Genomic DNA, 20,311 nt, shown 5'->3' with positions numbered 1-20,311 from the left:
CCTAATCTACTATTTGTGTTATCCTTCCCTTCTCCAGCTTACTGATTTTTCTTGACATTTTATATTGAAATAGATGGAACATTAAAAAGCATATAGGACACATTTGCATGGTTAAATAATAATAATAAAGCAAACACCTGTGTAGCCAATATCCAACCAACAATTTTGTAGACATAAGTTATCTTTGCCCATCTCTTTTCCTCCTTGCAAGAAATAGCCCCAATCCTGCCTTTTGTTCCAGTCATTTCATTGCGTCTTGCTATTTTTTTACCACCTACTTACGTATCTGTATTTAATAAATTATTTAATTTTGATCTTTTATGTAGCTAGGATAATCAAATATACTTATTTTATCCAACTTTATATGTCTGAGGTTCATCCTTGTTGAAAATGGATGAATTTTTGTTTCCTATAGTTACTATTTCCTCTCATAATACTTCATAGTTTATTTGCTCATTTAGCTGGTCTGAGCATTTAGGGTCTTTCCCAGTATTTCACTAATATTCCCTCTGTTGGGAATATGCTGGTTCCTATCTCTTGATCCAGAGCACCGATGCAAGTTTACGCAGGATATACACCAAAGAAAGGAACTTCTGTGTATTATAGCACAAACATGTTCAAATTTACTGGGTGATTCCATTTTTTCCCCCAAAGTGGTTGTACCAATGTATACTCCCACTAGCAGCGGATAATAGTTCCCATGGCTTCACATTCTCATCAACGTTTTATATAATCCAGCTGCATAATTTTACCAAACTGGTCTGGGCAAAACACGGGCTTAGTGATTAAATTTGTATTTCTCTTAGTGATTAAATTTGAATGCGATTGAGCAACATTCCATATGTTTATGATCATTTGTTTGAACTTCTGAGAAATGCCCATCTGTGTCTTTTCTCTTTTTATTTTATTTTCATTTCTTTCTCTTTAATAACGAGAAATTCTTCATATATTCTAGATAGAAAAAGTGTGAAAATGTCTTCCGTTGTGAAGCTTATCTTTTTTACCCTCTTCGTGGTGTCTTTTAATGATTAAGAGTTTGTGTTTTTAATTTTAATGCGGTTTAATTTCTCAGGATTTTCCCTTATGTTTTATATTTTTTATGTCCATTATAATTCCTTTCAATATCACTTTAGGGAGGTTGTTTCTGGTTTGTTGAACTGTGGTTATTGTGTAGGTAGTAGTATTTATACCATTGCAGCTTACTTAAAGTCAGTCTTCAAGGTTTCCTTTCAGTTTAATCCTTCTCAAAAGTTGTTCAGTCCTTTTTTCCTACTTTCCTGTCTAAACCTTCTTTGTGAGATATTGACATAATTGAAAATTATTCTAAATGCCCCCAAACTCTAAATTAAGCATCAGCATATTGGCTGAAATATCAGCTTCTTCCCACCAACTTTACTTCACATTCAGTATACTTCCTGAATGAGACTGAATGTCAACTGACTGTGGTCTGAAATTGTAACAATCGAGCTCTGTGAGTCTCTCCATCTCAGTTGTGGAGGAATATTTTATCTGTCAATCTATCTATCTGTCTGTCTGTCTGTCTGTCTGTCTGTCTGTCTATTTGCCTGCCTATCTATCTATCTATCTATCTATCTATCTATCTATCTATCTATCTATCTATCTATCTATCATCATATCTATCAATTTATTTATACAGAATAAAAGAAATGTTTTCTTTCTAATCCTACAGATACATTCCTTTTTGTAGCCAGACCCCCATCAGCATGCAATCATTTGTCCTGATTTTTAAACACACTTGAATGATTTGTCTACCTTAAAAATGGTGCAATTAAAGATATTTTCAAGTTTCTATTCAGCCATGCAATGTGGCTCTTGCCCCAGGCTTGCTCTTAACCACAGAACCTCCTACCAAACAATAGATGCACAGAGATATTTGCAATCTTTATAAAAAATATAATCTCCTAAATATTTTTTTTTCTTGTTAGAAGTGAAAAAGCAGTATTCTGAAGAAATCTTTGGATTGCAATTGAGGAGATGTGTATTCTAACCTTGGCTCTCATGTTAGAACTGCTCTCTGTGCCTCAGTTTCCTCATATACCAAAGAAGGGTATTGAACTGATAGTTTCAAAGTCTTTTATTTTTTGTTGCTGTTATTGTTTTTGTTTAAATATCTATTCACTGTTTTAGCACTGTTTCTGGAAGACTCCACATTTTCGATTGGTAAGTCAGTATATGTCCTTCTTATTGGTTATACAGACTTATTGTATAACCAATAAGGAAGGGTAATAAAGCCCCTAAAATCCCAGGTATTTTCAGAATGAGTTGGAGGCAGTTTATCAAGTGGACTAAATATAACTGGGCACAGTATCTTACTCCAGAAACTGACATTGTTTACCACTGTGGAAGGAAATTACCTGAATTCCGTCCAACCATATTTCCCAGCCAGACTTTCATTGTCAGTGAGCTCAGACAAAACTCACAATATTATTTCAATATAAGCTGGTCTTGACTACACATTGGTATATCAACTTTCAGATTCACTTTCAAGAAAAAAATGTATTTTGATTAAAGCATGGTTGAACTTAGACCTTTTCCATGAATCTTTTTCTGTTTTCTTTCTTCCTCCACACAGGTATATACAACAAATTCTCAAGTACAAGACAGAAAGATAATTCTAAAGTTCCTTTTTCTGTATGGAAAGTAGAATGTGAATTCACATACAAGGGGTTACTATCGGATAAGAACTTCGATAACTACTCAAGTCATTCATTGAAACATTTTATTGATTAATTTATGAGAAACGTGCCAAGCTAACTCATCCCAGCTACCATGAAACTTCAAATCTAATGGAGATAAAGACAATAAATGTCTGAGGAGGCATTGGTGCTCAGTTGAGAGGTATCTAAGAAACATAACTTCATTTTTTATAGCTTTGTCTTTGTTTCTAAGTCCCCATTCTGCTGGAGGAAAATGACCTCAGTCCTTCCGAGGGTTGTATGTCTCTAGAGTTATGCCACTGATCTTGAGTCACGGTGGGGACACCCCTATGGTTCTCGTCCCTGTTCTAGCTAGCCGTAGGATCACCATGGTCTGAGCTTCATGGCTCCTTCAGGTCTTATAGTTGTCTCTGGTGCTGCTGGGGCCAAGTCAACTTTTATTAGACTTGCAATTTGCCTAGTCATCCTGTATAAACATTTCAATCATTGGGTCTTTCCTTTTTCCAGCAGAGCTGCAAGGAAGTGGTGCCCTGACCTCTCCTCCTCCTGCTACTCTCTTTCCCTATCCAGGGCCTGAGTGGTAAGGAGGGTGACTGATGTTTCTTACTAGTCTTAGAGAAATTTGTCTCACTTTCTGTTTCCAGCCAAGACACCCATTCTCTGAAGAGATCATATTTAAACCTAAGATCTGAAAAAAGAGAAGGATCCAGATAGAGAGAGAAACATTTTGAGTGGGTTCAGCGTGGCCTGATTGTGTTTGAAATAGTGTTCTAAATATAGAACTTCTATTATTTCTCCCAATAAACCCAGGAGATAAGCTCTTCTTTTTTTATTATTAGTTTCAGGTGTACAAAACAATGTAATAGTTAGACACTTACACCGCCACCCCCAATCTACTACCCCTTTGACATTGTATACAGCTGTTACAGTTCCACTGACTCTATTCCTAATGTCGTACTCCACATCCTGTGACTATATATATATTAAATTATAGTTGATATTCATTATTATTCAGCTTCAGCTTCAGGTGTACAGCTCAGTGATCAGGCACCTACACCATCTCTGAAGTGGTCTCCCTAATAAGACAAGTGTCCATTGGATAGCCTATAAAATCTTTACAACATTATTGACTATATTCCCCAAACTGTCTGTCGTATCCCCGTGGCTATCTTGTGGTTACCTATTGAAGCACTTCTAATTTTATTGATAAAAATTTAAGTCTACATTGTTAGGTAATACCAAAAGTTCTCAACTAATACCTAAAAATATGACCATTTTAATTATGATACCTCATAAGATTGAAAAGAAAAATATATGGGATAGGAAATACTGGGGAACCTGACCTTGGAAGAGAAGAAGAGACTCCCTGAGAATGAGAAGTGAGTCCTGAAGAATGAAGAAGCAGCAGCTGAATATGAAAGTCTCAGGCTGAGAAGATATTGTGTGTGAAAACCCTTATATGATAAACGCGTGAAATATTTGATGAACCAAATGAACTAAAGTTATAACACTGAGCATAAATGTGAGAGTGCCACAAAGTGAGCCTAAAGAATAAGGGCTATAAAAAAAACTGTGGAAGAAGGGACCATCTGAGTCATGGCAGAACTGGAAAAAATGTGTTCACTGGCGGTTGCAGCTGGGAAGCTCCAAGCTCCTTACTGCCAAGCGACTCATGTAATGTATTCAGTTTGGCACCTGTGCATTAACCTTATTGCTGAGAAGGCGATGGCCTGCAGTGAACCGCAATGTCAGACACGGAAGATCTCCTCTGTGCCAGCCCTCTAGTCCACATTGTAATGCGTGTCTAAATTTAACAAGATAAATTGGAGATCTTGGTAAAATGTAGACTCTTACTTCATAGATCTGCATTAACTACTGAGATTCTGCATTTCTAACAAGCTGGTAGGTGATGCTGACATACCCAGTCTGTGGACCATCCTTCAAGTAGCAGGAATCCAGACAATATAGTTTAGTCAACTGTTACAATTGTAAGTGAACTTGACATTGAAGTAATATTTTATGACTGCAAAAGTCTTGTGAACCCAGACAGCAGGTCTCATTATGAAAATTGAATAAACCACAGATAAAGTTCAAGAATTCTAAAGCTGATAGGGACCTTACAAACTGCTTAATAGATTAACTGAAATTAGTAAGGATGGCCCAGCTAAATCAGTAACAAGTCTTGGCTGGGCCATGTGTTTGTGTTCTAGACTGTCACCAAGGGATCCAAGAAAGCTAACTTCTTGGAGAAGGGATTATCCAATTACATGAGAAGGACAAAAGGTCTAATAATGTTCATCCCAGTTTTCCACAGAGCTGACCATAAGTGTAGTGAGAAAAACGTAGAGTCATAGTAATATGTTTACAACATTGCTGCATATTCCACTCTGAATTGAAGGACCTCAGCGTATCATTTTTTATTTTCTTTTATGATAATGATCTCACTTAAGAAAAGAGATCTGCCATACCCACTTTCTTGTTTTGGCAAGCCACCCATATTGCTCTCTCTTAGAGATGGAAATTAAACATGAGATAGCAAGTCCCCACATAGCAATGCACATCTGGCAGATTCTTTCGCATACACACCTTTTGTGGTGGGTTGAGTATAACATAACCTCAAGCTATCTATCACTCTGCCCCTTAATTAGATGGGAAAATTGAATTGCACATAAGAGTACAGGATCTTACATTAAGATATGTGTGTGTTTATTTACCTAGCTACATATCGATGCATTTACCTATCTATATCTTTCTATATCTATATAGAAACATATAAAACATTTTTCTGAAGAAGACTCTGGAATCTGAATTAGATCACAATAAATTAAGATAGGCAGACAGGTGACTAGGAGACTTTTCAGGTCTGGCTTAGGGAAAAGTTCTTCTGAAGGACTTTTATAGGAGTCAGATATTTGCTTGAGTGTTGTTCCCAGAGGGGGGACTGAGGAAATAAACCCTTTGCTACTCAAATCTATTCAGAATGATCCTCAGCTTTGGTTACTTGAAAAGGATCTGATCTGAGGACTATGGTTTCAAAGCGCAGGAAAGGGAACTTGTTTCCTGAAACTTCCTCTGCTATTACCTAGCGCTAACCTTTCATCTCATACTAAGAAACAAATTGCAAAATGCCAGCACCCTGTTGCTAGCTGACATATTTGACTTCAAAGAATCAACTTAACTTAGTTTTTCCAAATTTATTGAGAAGTACACTGTGCCCATTTCTGTCCTGCCTACCGTGAACTAGGAGTCAGTCAGATGTGCTCTTAGGCTCAGTTCTCTAAAAGCAAAGCTCAGGGCAAGGAGAGAAGCACTGACACTACATTTGTGTGCAGCGTGCAAGGTCCATTGATGTGCATTGAAAAGGAAAAGAGAACTGGAGCAAGAAAAGATGAGAAACATTTCCTTGAGTTACTCTGCTGGCTGCTTCTTCAGGATAAGTCTCAGAGAGAAACCACTGGATGCTGTGAGGATTGCTTCCTAGCACATAACACTTTCTGTGGAGGGGCTACATAGAAAACTGCATCTCAGAGTAGTTCACAGAAGGGAGAAGGAGGGGAAATTGATCTGTCTGGCTCCCTCCCACCTCCTTGCCACGGGTAAGATCCCCATGGAGATCTGATTCCTTCTGACCGCCAGTTCACATCATTTGATCCCTCAGTGACCACTCAGAAAGGCAGATGCCGTGTTCCTTAGTATGACATCTCATTTAACTCCAAAGAAGACATGACATGTGACATGAATATAACTCAGCCTGAGCTTCAAATCAGACTCATCCAGCTACTTGGCGGAGCTCAGTTAGGGTGCTGGACCAAGGGGCAGTGCTATCAGTGTGATCTGGGAGGCAGGTGAAGTATTGGAAGAATGAAACAGTCAAGGATATCAGAGGTGGAACAAAAGGATTGTGTTTAACACAGTCGACCCCTTACTGTACCACCTCTCAGGCCTTCCAAAACATCTGGCTGCTGTACTACATTATGAGACATCTGTTCCCTTCCTTCCTTCCTTCCTTCCTTCCTTCCTTCCTTCCTTCCTTCCTTCCTTCCTTCTTTATTTATTTTTTCTGAGATAATAAAGGCACTTTTACTCCTTCCCAGAAAGGATAATTACAAGCCCAATAAGTTACAGAAGATTCTTCAATATACTAGCTAGTTGTCATATCCTGGAGGTCTAAAAAAGGCTGACAAGAGGCTCTCCAAAGCTAATATCAACTACTTATCTATGGGAATAAGTTGATCTAGAAATCAAGACGTGATTTAAAAGAGTGTCTAGGATCCAGTGACCCAAGGCTGTGTGAACACTCTGGCTATGAGATGGCTCAGAACGCACCTCTACAAACCTCACATTATTCATGATTCATGTAAAATGGAGCTATATGACCTAATCGATCATGTGGTAGGGTTTCCATGCACCACAGACATAAAAGTATTTGAATACTTAAAGGCATGATAAACATGCAAGGGACGCATTTGGTTACTAAATCAGCTGTGCTGGATTTCCCTCTCACTGGCTCCCAGATGTCTCTTTGTCTAAGAACAACCATGACTTGTTCTATGAGGGCATTGCTTGGGATAAATGAGATGAATGTGAGGTTACTGCTTATGTTCAGAAATAACCATACTGTGGGGGCCACATGACTAGACAGGGAACACACACTCCTAAATGGGGAAGTCATTTTTGCTGTTAATATTCTGGATGAAGGTAGAAGGGTCCTCAAATAGGAAACTGGCTCGAAGATGTCAGGGTATTAATGGGCCTAAGGCAGAAAAATAGGGAAATATTGAAGTATTTAAATGTCCAGGAAAGTGTCCCTTTGTCCTGGGGAACTTGGTTCTGCCATATAGAAGATGACTGGGACCTATAAAGTAGGAATAGGTCAAAAGATGACACGCTAGAGATTAAAGTAAAGGTGTTTATGTTCATCACACTCTTTGGCTTTTCTTCTCTATAGTTATCTTCTCTTTCAGTCCTGTTCTAAGAAAAAATAAAGAAATTCAGTGGGAATCAGGAGCCCACTGGAAGTTCTTTCTTTTCCCTTCAGAATAGAAAGACATCCTTCCTGGCACCAACCCTAGCCTTTTACAAGAATTTATCTAAAAAAAAAAAAAAAAAAAAGACAGTAAAGATGTTTGTTTTGGGCCCTAGCCATTGACTAAAACATAATTACCTCACCAGAAAAACCACTGTATATTTGCCAGGAAGTTATATAAAGGATAGCAGTCAAACAGTAAAAAAAGATGAGTCTTGTTTTTTCCTCTATGTACAGCAGAGTTGGAAAGATATCTATGGATGGAGGTTCAAAGGTTGTAAAGTTCTGGTCAGGGCAGCCTGATGTCAAATTGGGAAATCATGATTCCACTTCACTGGCCTCTTACATTTTTGAAATCCATAGGCTTGTCTAACCATCCAAAAGCTCACGACAGCTTGCCATGACTTCCGTTTTTCAGATGAGTGAACCAAAGCTATGGATGCCTTGTTCAAGTCGTAGAATTGACTAGTCCAAGTCGTATAACTCTTACAGAGAGAGCCAGAACAAGAGCCTAAGCCTTCCGAGTCTGGATTCTGTAAGTTTCACACTTGTAACACATATTTCTACAGTAGTAACTGGGTGGAGGATGAGAGATGAGACCAAATTCTGGGCAGCCACTGAGCGTAAACATTTCCCTAATGTGCCGTTAGAGATTCACAGGAAGTAATGCTCCAAGAAATCTTTCCCCACTGAATAGAAACTATGTGACACATAATGAAAGAAAATAGAGCACAAAAGACCTGTGACAGAAATCCAAGTACTGCCACTGACTGCTGAACCCCAGAGTACAGAGTTGAAAACCTAGAGTAGATTAGAGATAGTCCCTCATCACACTCCCCTCTGTTTCTAGATCCCCATACATAAAGTAGGGAGTGAAGAGAGTTGGGTACATGGGCTGCTTTCAGATTCCCTTTTCAGTCTGGAATGAACATTGCCCAAGTTTGTACCGGATGAGCTGTGAGGGATTAAGGTGGGGAGATGAGAAGGGGAATGCATCCTTGTTCTGTCACAGCAAGCTCTATTGGCTGCAGTGTGTTGGGGGCCCCGACAGAATGCAAGCTGTGCTATGTGTTGTCATAACGGTCGCTCACGAAGCTGTTCCTGACACCTGGTGAGGATACTGAACGCATGGCAGAGGGACGGGAATTTGTTCACGGGTTAGGTTTGGGCCGGTTCCTGACCACGCAGTGTTTCACAGAAAAGACCTAGATGTCATGCAAAAGACACACTAGGGACCTTTGGCTCGGGCTCAAAAACAAGCAGCAATGATGCAAACGTTTTTGAGTAATTGTAGTGGATAATAGTTTTCTGGTAGGAAAAAAAAAGCATTTGGCAGACCCAGCACCCACAGAATCTCAGAGAACAATGGTGCTGTTCCAAAGCAGATGCTGGCTCTGGCAGGGAGTGAAGCCCATGACACCTTCACCCCGCACCCCCCCTCCCCCCCATTCTAGTGCCTCACCTGTTTCTGGGAAGTGCATTCACTGAATGTATTCATCTTGTTGAGCTGGATTAACAAATCTGTGTTTTTCATTTTGTGTTAAAGAAAATCATACTTGGAATCTGGCATTGAAAGTATAGAAGGTAATAACAACAACAAAAAAAACCTGGCAACTTGTTCTTTAGATGAAGAATTACAGGCTCATAGGTGTGAGACAAATCGCAAACGGTATAGACCATTCACGGCAGAGCTAACAGCAAGAGTAACTCGTACAGGGGATTTCTTATGCACCACGCACCGCAAAGCGCTTCACACACGTTTTCTTAAAAATCCATCACAATACATCTACTTCTGCAAATAGCAAACATAAGAATTAGAGAAGTGAAGTGATTTGCCTAAATGAGCCAGTCATCCTGACTCTGTTTATGTTTCAGGTGAGAATTCCAGAGCATTCAACATGCTGGCAACAGAGCTACAGAGCTATGGTCCCATAAGCTGTTGGTCATGCGGTAAAAGTAATAGTTGAAAAAGAGTGAGAGAAACAGAGAAGTCTCTCTTTGCATTATTCTCTCTCTCTCTCTCTCTCTCTCTCTCTCTCTCCCCCCCCCCCCCCCCCCCCTTGCAGGCATACTCAAGCTAGCTGCCCTGGATAATCATTAAATTGAAAAACAACAAAAAAGGGCATACTCCAATATTATATTTTCAATTTGTTTTGACATCTTTCCTATCTTCATTTCCTTTGGAATACTTAAAAAAAATAATCTAAGACTATTAAGCATCATAAAATACCTTCCATTTTGCAGGACTTCCTTGTTTTAGGTCCCGGATCGTTCTTTGAAAGCATAGCTTACGTTATATAACTCTTCTACTAAATAAACCTTCCATGCCTTTTCCCCCTCTCCTCTCCGATTTAGTGCATCACTCTAAATCTCCACAGCAGGATTTTAGGACCCTCCACGATAGGCACTCATCCTGATCTTCTAGTGCCCTGTGAATGGGAGAATATAGCCAAGCTCTCTGCATTTTATTTTTTGCAGATTCACATATCCTATGTTCTGATCTCTGAGCCTTCACTTATTCTAGTCCCTCTCAATACAGTAATAAATACTTCTTTCCCTACTTCCTGTTTCACCATCTCTTCCAGTGAAAACCCACATACCTATCAAACTGCATCACAGATATCCCCTTCCATTTGCAGCTTTTCTTGTCTCATCTTCCCCAAACAGGATTTGCTTTCTTCCTTCTGTAAATTCCCACAGCCAGTATTTTTGTTTTTTGTTTTTGTTTTTCCTGATTAATTACCACAAGTCAATTTCCCTGAGAAGCACACTCTGGAGATTAGCATAAAGGAATTTTTTTTTTCATAATTGAGATTTAATTGGTTGGGAACTATGGAATGCTTCATGAATTTGCATGTCATCCTTGCATAGGGGCCATGCTCGTCTTACCTGTACTATTCCAGTTTCAATGTCTGTACTGGCAAAGTGAGCTCTATGTGAAGGAATTTTACTGGGGAGTTCTCTAGGGACCAACAGACCTGGGGAAGTGAAGGAAGCAGGACTGGTTGAAGGAAAAGGTGGGTGGCTCTACTCTCTCTACAAGGGCCATCGCCTATCCCATGGGGAGCTCTGGAGCTATGACGGCCCTCCAGAATTGTTCTGAAGGGTCAGGGCCTTTGCATCTCTCTCTCTACCACTCATTGGTTAGGAGAACCTTGGGCAAGGACCAAGGGCAGGTGCAGACAGAGAGGATTTAGCTGTGAACTGTCCAATGCTAACAGTCCTGGAGGAGTGAGTACTTCTTCCTGAAAAGGATGGTGGGTAGGGACAGACAGGTGAGTGGCACACCCCGGTATGCACTACACCAACTCTAAGGAATCTGGCATTCTCTGCTTTGCAGGTCATGTCTTTATCTCCTGGAAGCTAGCAATTGTGTCCTAAAGATTTCTTGAATTCCTTGCAGCTGTGAGTATAGTACACAAGCAATGCTGGATAATTTGCTGAGATGAATTTATTTTGTGCTCTTTCACTGAACTTTCACCTGAAAGACATTAACGAGGAATATCAGACACGCACTATCCTCTATTTTCAAGAGGAGAAAATTGAGACATAGGTGATATTTGGAGTTGGTCAATGGCACAGTTAATTTAAAAGTTTCAAGGGGGGAAAAATAAAACCCCTAGGCCTCAGGACTCTCAGGCCAATTGTCTTTGCAAAAATAAAAAATTCTTAATTAACCAAATACAAATAGTAGCTCAACCATAGCTACAGTGAGGTCAAGAGTTAATAACCTTGCTCCCTAAACCTCTTCTCAAAAATTCATGCTTCTGGAGCTCCCCGAGGTGCCTCAACTTGATAAGTTATTAGACTTCCTTTTGGCACCTAGTCACATAAAAAGAGCCAGAACTTTCAACTGAGATTTAAAACAACTTTGGCCCATTGCCCAGGGCTCATACTGCAGAGAGAGCAGAAAGCATCCTCCAGGAATCTTTCAAACAACCACTGTGAGGAAGACGATGACCTGAAGTACAGTTCCTGAAATCATTTTCCAGAGACTTGCCACAGTCATAAAATCAGGTGAAATCATAAAGAAACCTTTTTGAAGACAACAATGTCTCTCCTTCCTTCTCCCATCTCTGTATCCTGCTCCACCCTCCATCACGACACTGTTACCCTCCCCAACCCTAAATCAGAGTTTTAGTAGAGAAAGTCACCTGTGATGTAGCCTATTTCTAGGAAAGCACTGGCAAGCATCCCGCTGCCTGACCCCCAGCCAGGCACATGAGTCTGTTTATGTTGTGCAGATGTGGCCTGTTACTTAGCAGGGTTTCTTGTTCACTGCCATGCCTGAGACCCCCAGAAGACTGGGCAGAGAGCAGGCCTGCTTCTACCTCTGTGAAATCCAGTTCTGGGCATTGTCCTCTTGGCTAGTAACCGCCTTTTCTCTGGGTTTATTGATATTTGGACAGAGACATGCACATAGAAATCACATGTAAGCACTTGTGCCCTGGCCGTATTTACTGAGTTGTTAGAGCACTTCTATGCTTCTGTTCATCGTCAGGTCAATTGCCCTTAAATGTGACTTTTTCTAAGTCATACATACATCTGCTTGAAAGCCGTCAAACACACCTGATCATGAGCAGTTGACATCCCAACCCTCCACAGACTAATTTCAAGCTGCTCTTTAAGTTCTATTGTACAAGTCCTGCATTCCAGCAAAATCATCCTCTGGGCTCTTATATGAGAAGGATTTCCCAAGATTGCCAATTCAGTTCCCTTCAAAATACTCTGGCAATGATGAAGCACTTTATGATTCCCCAAACCTGGGAAGAGCCCTTCAACACACCAAAATCTGTATTCTGCCAACAGCAACTACTTCGTCGATTTCTGACTTTTCTCAATTTATTGAGGTTTCGGTGCCGATTAATTCACATGCTGGACTGCAGGTGCCACTCACATTTTCACATAGACCATATTCATACTTTATATTTTCACATAGATATTATATACACACCCTACATTTTACACTTGCACCGTTTTTTGTTTTTTTATTTCCTGCAGGGAAACAATTTTTTTATCTACACTGGTTGAAATCCTACTGAGATTTTGAAGTCCAACTCCGTTGCCCTCTCTTCCTTGAAGACTTCTGGTGGCCCACTCTGTAATCCATACATTGTTCCCCTCACTTTCTGCTTTGTGTTATTATTTGTGCTCATATATCATCCTGTCTCTGTTAAATAGCAAGCTGGACCAGGGCAGAAGCCAGATGTCAACTTTTCTCCTGTTCCAACAATATCTGGCACAATGTACTGGACAAAGTCGATGTTCAATGAAGAACTGGAAAAGCATTAGTCATATCGTCTAATAGTCACTGAGTATATGACAAAACAATGTGAGGAATAATTCAAAATATTTTTGTTCCTTTTGTATTGAACTTTACCATATGTAAAATGATGGCCATTAAGTATATAGGTTGAAAATTTGTAAGAAGTGGTTACAGGCCTATAACCATCGCCAAGATAAATATCTAGAACATAACTTACACTCTAGAAATAACCACTTTTCCCTTCCCCAAAAGTAATTACTTTTCTCATTTCTATCACCTTAAAATTTTTTCCTCTGTTTCTATGAATGGAATGGTATTGGTATAAACTCTTATGTATTTATCTTTTGTTTTAATTTTTGCTCATTATTATGATTATAGATTTATCAGTTTGGTTACTTTGTAGCCTACTTCATTCTTTTTGTTGCTAAATAATATTCTATTGCATGAATATGTAATGATTTATTAATGTTGATGGACATTTGGGCTATTTCCAATTTGTGGCAATTATGACTAAAGCTGCTCTGAACATTGGTGTACATGCCTTTTTTCTAATTAAAGTTTATTGGAGTGACAATTGTTAGTAAAGTTACACAGATTTTTCTAATGTAATATGTATGTATTCTGCTACATATTTAGCAAGAACTGAAATTGCCAAGCCACTGTGCATGCATATATTATTAAATTTTAGTTGATATTACCATAGAGTTTCCTAAAGTGGTTTTACCAATTTGTACTACTATCAACATTGTATGAGAGTCCCGTTGCTTTATTTTTCACCAACATTTGATATTGTCAAATTTAAAAAATTTCAGTCATTCAGTAGGTGTGTAGGGATAGCTTAGTATGACTTTAAATTGCACTTCCCTGGGATAAATAATGATAAGGAAAACCCATTTTCTTATGCTTTTTGGCCACTTGGATAACCTTTTTGGTGAAATGCCTATTTAAGTCCCTTGCCATGTATTTAAAGGGTACTGTTGTATTTGTGTTACTAATTTGTAACATTTAGTTATATATTCTGGATACAAGTTCTTTGTCAGTTCGGTGATTACAAATGTCTCACTCTGTGGCATTATACTGGTAGCTCTCTTAATGGTGTTTTTTGATATAAAAATTATTAATTTTAATTAAATCTAATTCATCAATCTCTCACTTTATGGTTTGTGATCATGCTTGCATGCATGACTGTGTGTGTGTGTATGTCTGTGTGTGTGTGTGTGTCTGTGTGTGTTCTTGTTTAAGAAATCTTTGCCGAATTCAGGATCATGAAGATTTTCCTCTATATTTTCTTTTAGAAGCTTTGTAACTACCCTTCAATTTTAGATCTAAAGTATATCTGGAATAAATTTTGATGATTGGTATGAGAAAAATGTCAAATTAATTTTTTCATAGGATGCACAATCTTGAGGCATTTATCTAAAAGACGTTGCTTTTTCCATGGCATTGCCACTGTAGTTTACCATAAATCAATGACAACTTATTCTTGGGTCTATTTGGGGGTATTTGATTATGTTCCATTTGTCTCTATGTGTATCTTTGGCTAAAATAATAGTTACTAATTACTGTTTTATTGTTTTATTTTTATATCTGTTAGTTAATGCCTTCTAACACTGTACATCTTTTAGATTTTCTTTGATACTTTCAGTCCTTCAGATTTCTATATAAATTTTAGGACTTGGCTTGCCAATTTCCACAACAGTAGCCATATGTGATTAGAGTTTTACTGTATTTATAAAACAGTTTGGGGAAAATTGACATCTTCACAATACTAAATCTTCAAATATATGAATCTGGTATGTACTTCCATCTATTTAACTCTCTTAAAATTTGTTTCTTTAGTAACATTTTAGTTTTCAGTGTAGAAGTATGGAATGACTTTTGTTAAGTTTAGTCTGAGGCATTGGTGTTTTTGGTGTTATCATAAACAAAATGATTTCTAATGTTAAATTTCTACTTGTCTATTACTAATAAGTATAAATCATTAAAATTTACATACCATTTTGTATCCAACAGTGCTATATTTAGTTATTACATTTGGCTTTTTATCTATAGAATTCCTTTGCATTTGTAATATACACAATTAAGTTGTGCATGAATAATGACAGTTACATTTCTTTTCAATTTACACTTTTCATTTATTATTCTTGTTCTGTTATGTTTCTAATGATTAAGAAATATTGAATAGATGTGATATTACTGACCATCCATATCTCTCACCAGACTTTGGGGGGGGTATCTTTAATATTCAATAATTAAATAAGATCTAGAGGGTTTTATTGTAGCTATATCTTATCAAATGATTAAGGCAGTTTCTATTTCTATTTTATCATGGGTTTATCATTGGTGTTGAATTTTATTAAAGGCTTTTTATGGATCTATTGAGATAAAGGTTTTTATCCTTTATTCTATTTATTTGTGATTTATTTTCAAATATTAAACTTACGTTTCATTCCTGAAATAAATGTAATGTGATCATAATGTAATATTATATTTCTATATTTCTGGATTTAATTTTCTAATATGTTGTTTAGATTTTCTTGAATGCATGTTTATGAGAGATGTTGGCCTATAATTTCTTTCTCTTTGTTGCATGCGTTTTGTCAAGTTTTGTGTGAATGTCATGCTGGGCCCATAAAACCAAATCTGCAAATGTTTCTTATTATTTTGTTCTCTGGAAGAGTTTGTTTCAGATTGGTGTTTTCTTTCCCTTGAATATTTAAAATTGACCAATAAAGATATTTGAACCTTCAGATTTATTTGTGGAAATGTTTTCAATTAAGAATTCAACAGTTTTGTTCATATTTTTTTTTATTTCTTGCTATGTTAGCTTCAGGTAGTTGAGTTTTCATCTAAATTGTCAAATGTCTTACAATGAAGTTTTCCCAATATCTTCTTTTTTCAATCCGAGATATTTGTAGTATTGTGTTTTCTTCCATTTTTTTTAAAATGAATAAACTTTATTATTTTTTTTTTTTTAGCAGTTTTAGGTTTACAGCAAAATTGAGTGTAAAGTGGAGATTCCCCATATACATCTGCCTTCACACATGCACAAGCACCCCAACTGGAACATCTGGTACAGAGCAGTACATAAGTTACAGTCCAAGAACCTACACGGACACATCATTATCACCCAAAGCACATAGATTACGTTAGGGTTCATGCTAGTTATTGTACATGTTATGGGTTGTGACAAATATATAATGACATGTATCTACTATTGTAGTATCATACAATGAAACATTGTTTCATTGCCTTAAAAATCCTCTGTGCTCTATTCATCCCTCCCTCCCCTCGAACCCTTGACAACCACTAATCTCCGTAGTTTTGTCTTTTTCAGAATGTCATGTAGCTGGAATCACCCAGAATGTAGCCTTTTGAGATTGGCTTATTTAACAGCCTCCACAGAGAGATTGGTGACAATGTCTCATTTTGAAAGAAATTGTTCCATGGCTATTTGCATAATCACTTGTAATGGTAGTAATTACAATAAGGGATGATAGTTGCAGAACCCTGTCTATGTAGCAGCCACTAAATCAGTGCTTCCTAAGTTATCTGTGATAAAGGCTTAGTTTGTTTGTACTTACAACATAAAATAAAATAAAAATGAAATAAAAAGATACACAAAATACATGTACATTTTTAATTATTAGATGTAACAGACATAAAATTACTGTGAAACGCATTAAAATTTTACTTTAAATTTCTGTACTTACAAATCAGCACTACCTGTGAACTGTGCTTGGGTAGAGTTGCTCTAAACAGTGTCATATTCATGTGTTTAATCCATAACTGCCTTATCAGTAGGTTCTTTTATTTTCTCAATTTTCCAAAGAAGGTCAATGAGGTACAAGGCATGATGTGACTTGTTCAAGGTCATGCATCTTATAAATGTTGGGGACAACATGACCCAAGATCCAGAGTTTACACTCAACTACAACACTATATAGGAAGAAATAAAGATTTCCAATATGCTTCTAATACCAAATAATCAATGATAGCTGTAGCAGTTCTTTCTATTGTTTCACACTTTGTACTGTACAAAGTAATTTTACATACATTTATCATTTGATGCTGACAGCAACCCTGTGAGTAAATAGTACAAGAATTATTTCCCGCATTTTCATATGTAAACACTTGGGTCCCTGAGATGCTAACTGACCTGTCTAAGGTAAAAAATGTGACTTGAGCAGAATGTCTTCATTCATCATCTCTTGTTCTGTAAGAATCATAGAATAGGCAACATGTGACTCAGACAAGATGAACTAAAGTATTGAGAATCTCTTCTATTAAAAGTCCCAAAAACCTTTGTGGTGTAAAATAACAAAACATATGATGCATAGTTGTGCTTATAAGAAAAAAAATTATACTAAGCCAGAAATATAGATGTTACTTAAAAGTAGAAAGCTGGGTACGTGATCTGAGGTTTGGCTGCCTTGGTGAGTTTACAGTTGATTTACTCAGAGGCCTGTGTTTCAATATGTACCAGGGAACATGAAATGTGGAAATCATAGCAATAGGCAATGATGAGGCCTTCAAAGAGCTGTGATCTTGGTAATGTGTAGTAGGAAAAGAAACCTAGCAACTTACATGAACACTTGTCTGTGTCTACTGTAATCTGGGTGAATAAAAGCTATTATTCCCTTAAGAAATAAAAATTTGGGTCTCTTTTTGGGTGTGTTTGGCATTCAAATTCACACTATCTGCAAATTTTGAGAAATGACTATAAAATGTCATTTTACATAGGCAGTATATTTGATATGTCTAGAGAGAGCATATGAAACCTGTTTTAGATGTGTATTACCGATACTCTTGCCAAAAGAAATTCTGACTCAAACAAAACAAAGAAATAAAAAATCCACCAAAGGTTTGAGTTCTCATGAGTTATTATGACTGAAAGAATAAAAGGAGAAATTTAAACAACAAAAATTCAAAAGAGGGTTGGCCCCGTGGCTCAGGTGGTTGGATTGCCGTGCTCCTAACACTAAGGTTGCCAGTTGGATTCCCACATGGGCCAGTGAGCTGCACCCTCTATAGCTAAGATTGTGAACAATAGCTCTCCCTGAAACGGGGCCTGCTGTGAGCATCCAGAAGTTGGTGTGAGCTGCCGTGGGCTGCTCAGTGCTGCCATGGGCTGCTGTTTGCTGCCATGGGCTACTGTGTGGTGCTGTGGGCTACTGTGTACTGCCAGGAGCAGCCGGTGGCCCACATGAGTGGGCGGCAGCCAGTGGGAGCCTCCAGCAGCCAATGAGAGCTGCTGTGAGCTGCTGTGAGTGGCTGAACAACGACTGGCAACCGACTGCCTCAGCCAGGGGGAGCACAAGGCTCCTAATACCAGCATGGGCCAGGGAGCTGTGTCCTACACAACTAGACTGACAAACAATGGCTTGAACCCGAGTGGGGGGAAGGAGGTAGAAGAAGAAAGGGGAATTCAAAAGAAGAAAACATTTGGAATTGAATAATAATAATAATAATAATAATAATAATAATAATAAAATTTAAAATATTTGATAGCATTAAAACTTCACTAAGGGTAATATATTTCAGATTAGATACAACTGAGGAATGAGTTAGTGAGCAGGCAGATGGATCTGAGGACATTATGCTGCAAACAGCCCAGAGAAACAAAGGCAGCCTAAGAGACATGTAGATTAAAATTATAATGCCCAAAAAACTCATAAAATGAGTCTAAAAAGTAGAAAACATAGAAATTGGGAAAAGTGCAATTGTCAAAAGTGATAACTATTGAAACTTTTCAATAAACAATGAAAGATGTGGCTCTTCAGTTTTAAGAAGCATAGTAAGTCCTAAGCAGGATTAATAAAATATAAATTCTCACTTTGGTACATTTTAATGAAAAAGCTAATTTTCAAAGCTGAGGATTAACTTTAAAACAGTCACAGGGACAGATGGCTTTAATGTAAATTTGATTATACAGTGATAGTTGAAATCTGAACAGAGGCTATTTAGAAATGATTTAGATAATGTTTTCCATTGTGATTGTAAAAAGCCTTCAGGTAATATAATAAGATCCTAGTCTTTACGCTGGAGCAGTGGGGAACCACTGAAGGGTGTTAAGCAGGAAAATGACATGATGATATTTGATTTTCAGTCAGATGACTGGATTATTGCAATGCATAGAAAGCTCTTTGGACATAGATTCAGGAAGAAGCTTCTGCAATTCACTAGCTGAATGAAGGCTGATCAACTTTCTAAGGTCTTCTGAGTCTCCTATTCACTTATGAAATGAAATGAATGAAAAAAAAACCACCCGTTCTTGCAACATCATGGGGTTGTGTTAACACTTAAACATGAAATTTATATAGAATCACTGTTAACTCAGAAAAGGTAGAAGGATTATTATGCGTATCTTGCATAGGGGAGAAATAAGCAGAGTGAACATGGTAAAAAGGAACAGGCATGACAATCCAGTAGACTTCGTTCCAAATTTACATTAGAATTTGGACAACAGGGGGGCACCCTGGGTCCATTATTTTCTGGAGAATTTTGTATTCACGATGTGTAAATTATTACTACCTTTCATGATGGGTTATAGGATTTTCTAGGAAAGCCTGGAGAATGGTCCCTTCCAAACTTACAAAAACAATATTCTTAAGACAAAGAAATGCCACTGTAGGTCCTTAATAATGGGGGTGGGGGGGGGAAGGGAAAGGCGGGGAGGGAATCACTGTTTTACAAATGTTTTAAAATTTTTAGAAAGTATTTTCCAAGATTTAACACTAAGACCTGCTACTTACAGTTGGTCACTGCAATTTTATGGACAAAATTTCGTCCTGACTGGGAAATTGGCTCAGTTGACAAAATAAAAAAAATTAATATTTTTAAAACAAAGCACAAAGAACAGCATGGAGGAGAATATGTTTGTGTGGAAATGGAAGTGAAGTTTCATAGATATTTCATAGAATTCATAGATAGGCATGAGTATAACTTGAATTAAGACTTCTTGTTTTCTAACAAGATCTAATTTGTATATCTTATATTTGTGTTCATGTCAACTCACTTTTGCAAAAACAATATTAATTAGAATAATTGTCTCCATTTGAGATAAAGATGCCGAATATTACAGTTTGGAGAGAGCCCCACCGCTGAGACATGAAAGAGCTGGGATTGAGTAGCTTTCTTTTGACTTGGATCCTAGATTTTTCCTCAATATTGTAGCAGTGTCTACTGAGTCTTCCTGTTTTAATCTAGTATCTCCCGGATCATGAACTGTAAGGACTATGGAGGCAATGTACAAGGAAGGTAGAAATGTATTAGTTAAATTTCAATTTTGATCAGATAATGGTTTAAGGAAAAAGAACCCAAATAATAGAAAAGTACCTT

At 37.6% G+C, this 20,311-nt stretch overlaps 1 non-coding gene and 1 pseudogene across 1 annotated transcript; both read right to left on the bottom strand.

The window, feature by feature from the left end:
• The window catches only part of LOC109434269 (metalloendopeptidase OMA1, mitochondrial), a 122,017-nt pseudogene that overhangs the window by 38,638 nt on the left and 63,068 nt on the right, over nt 1-20,311 (bottom strand).
• On the bottom strand, nt 10,531-10,637 carry LOC141567959 (U6 spliceosomal RNA). The gene has a single exon (XR_012491004.1). It is a non-coding gene; the product is annotated as a U6 spliceosomal RNA (small nuclear RNA).

The sequence above is a fragment of the Rhinolophus sinicus genome, linkage group LG12, assembly GCF_036562045.2.
Source record: "Rhinolophus sinicus isolate RSC01 linkage group LG12, ASM3656204v1, whole genome shotgun sequence".
NCBI classification, from domain to species: Eukaryota; Metazoa; Chordata; class Mammalia; order Chiroptera; family Rhinolophidae; genus Rhinolophus; species Rhinolophus sinicus.
The sequence above is the reverse complement of the archived record's forward strand: the minus strand, read 5'-3'. Positions and strand labels throughout refer to the sequence as shown.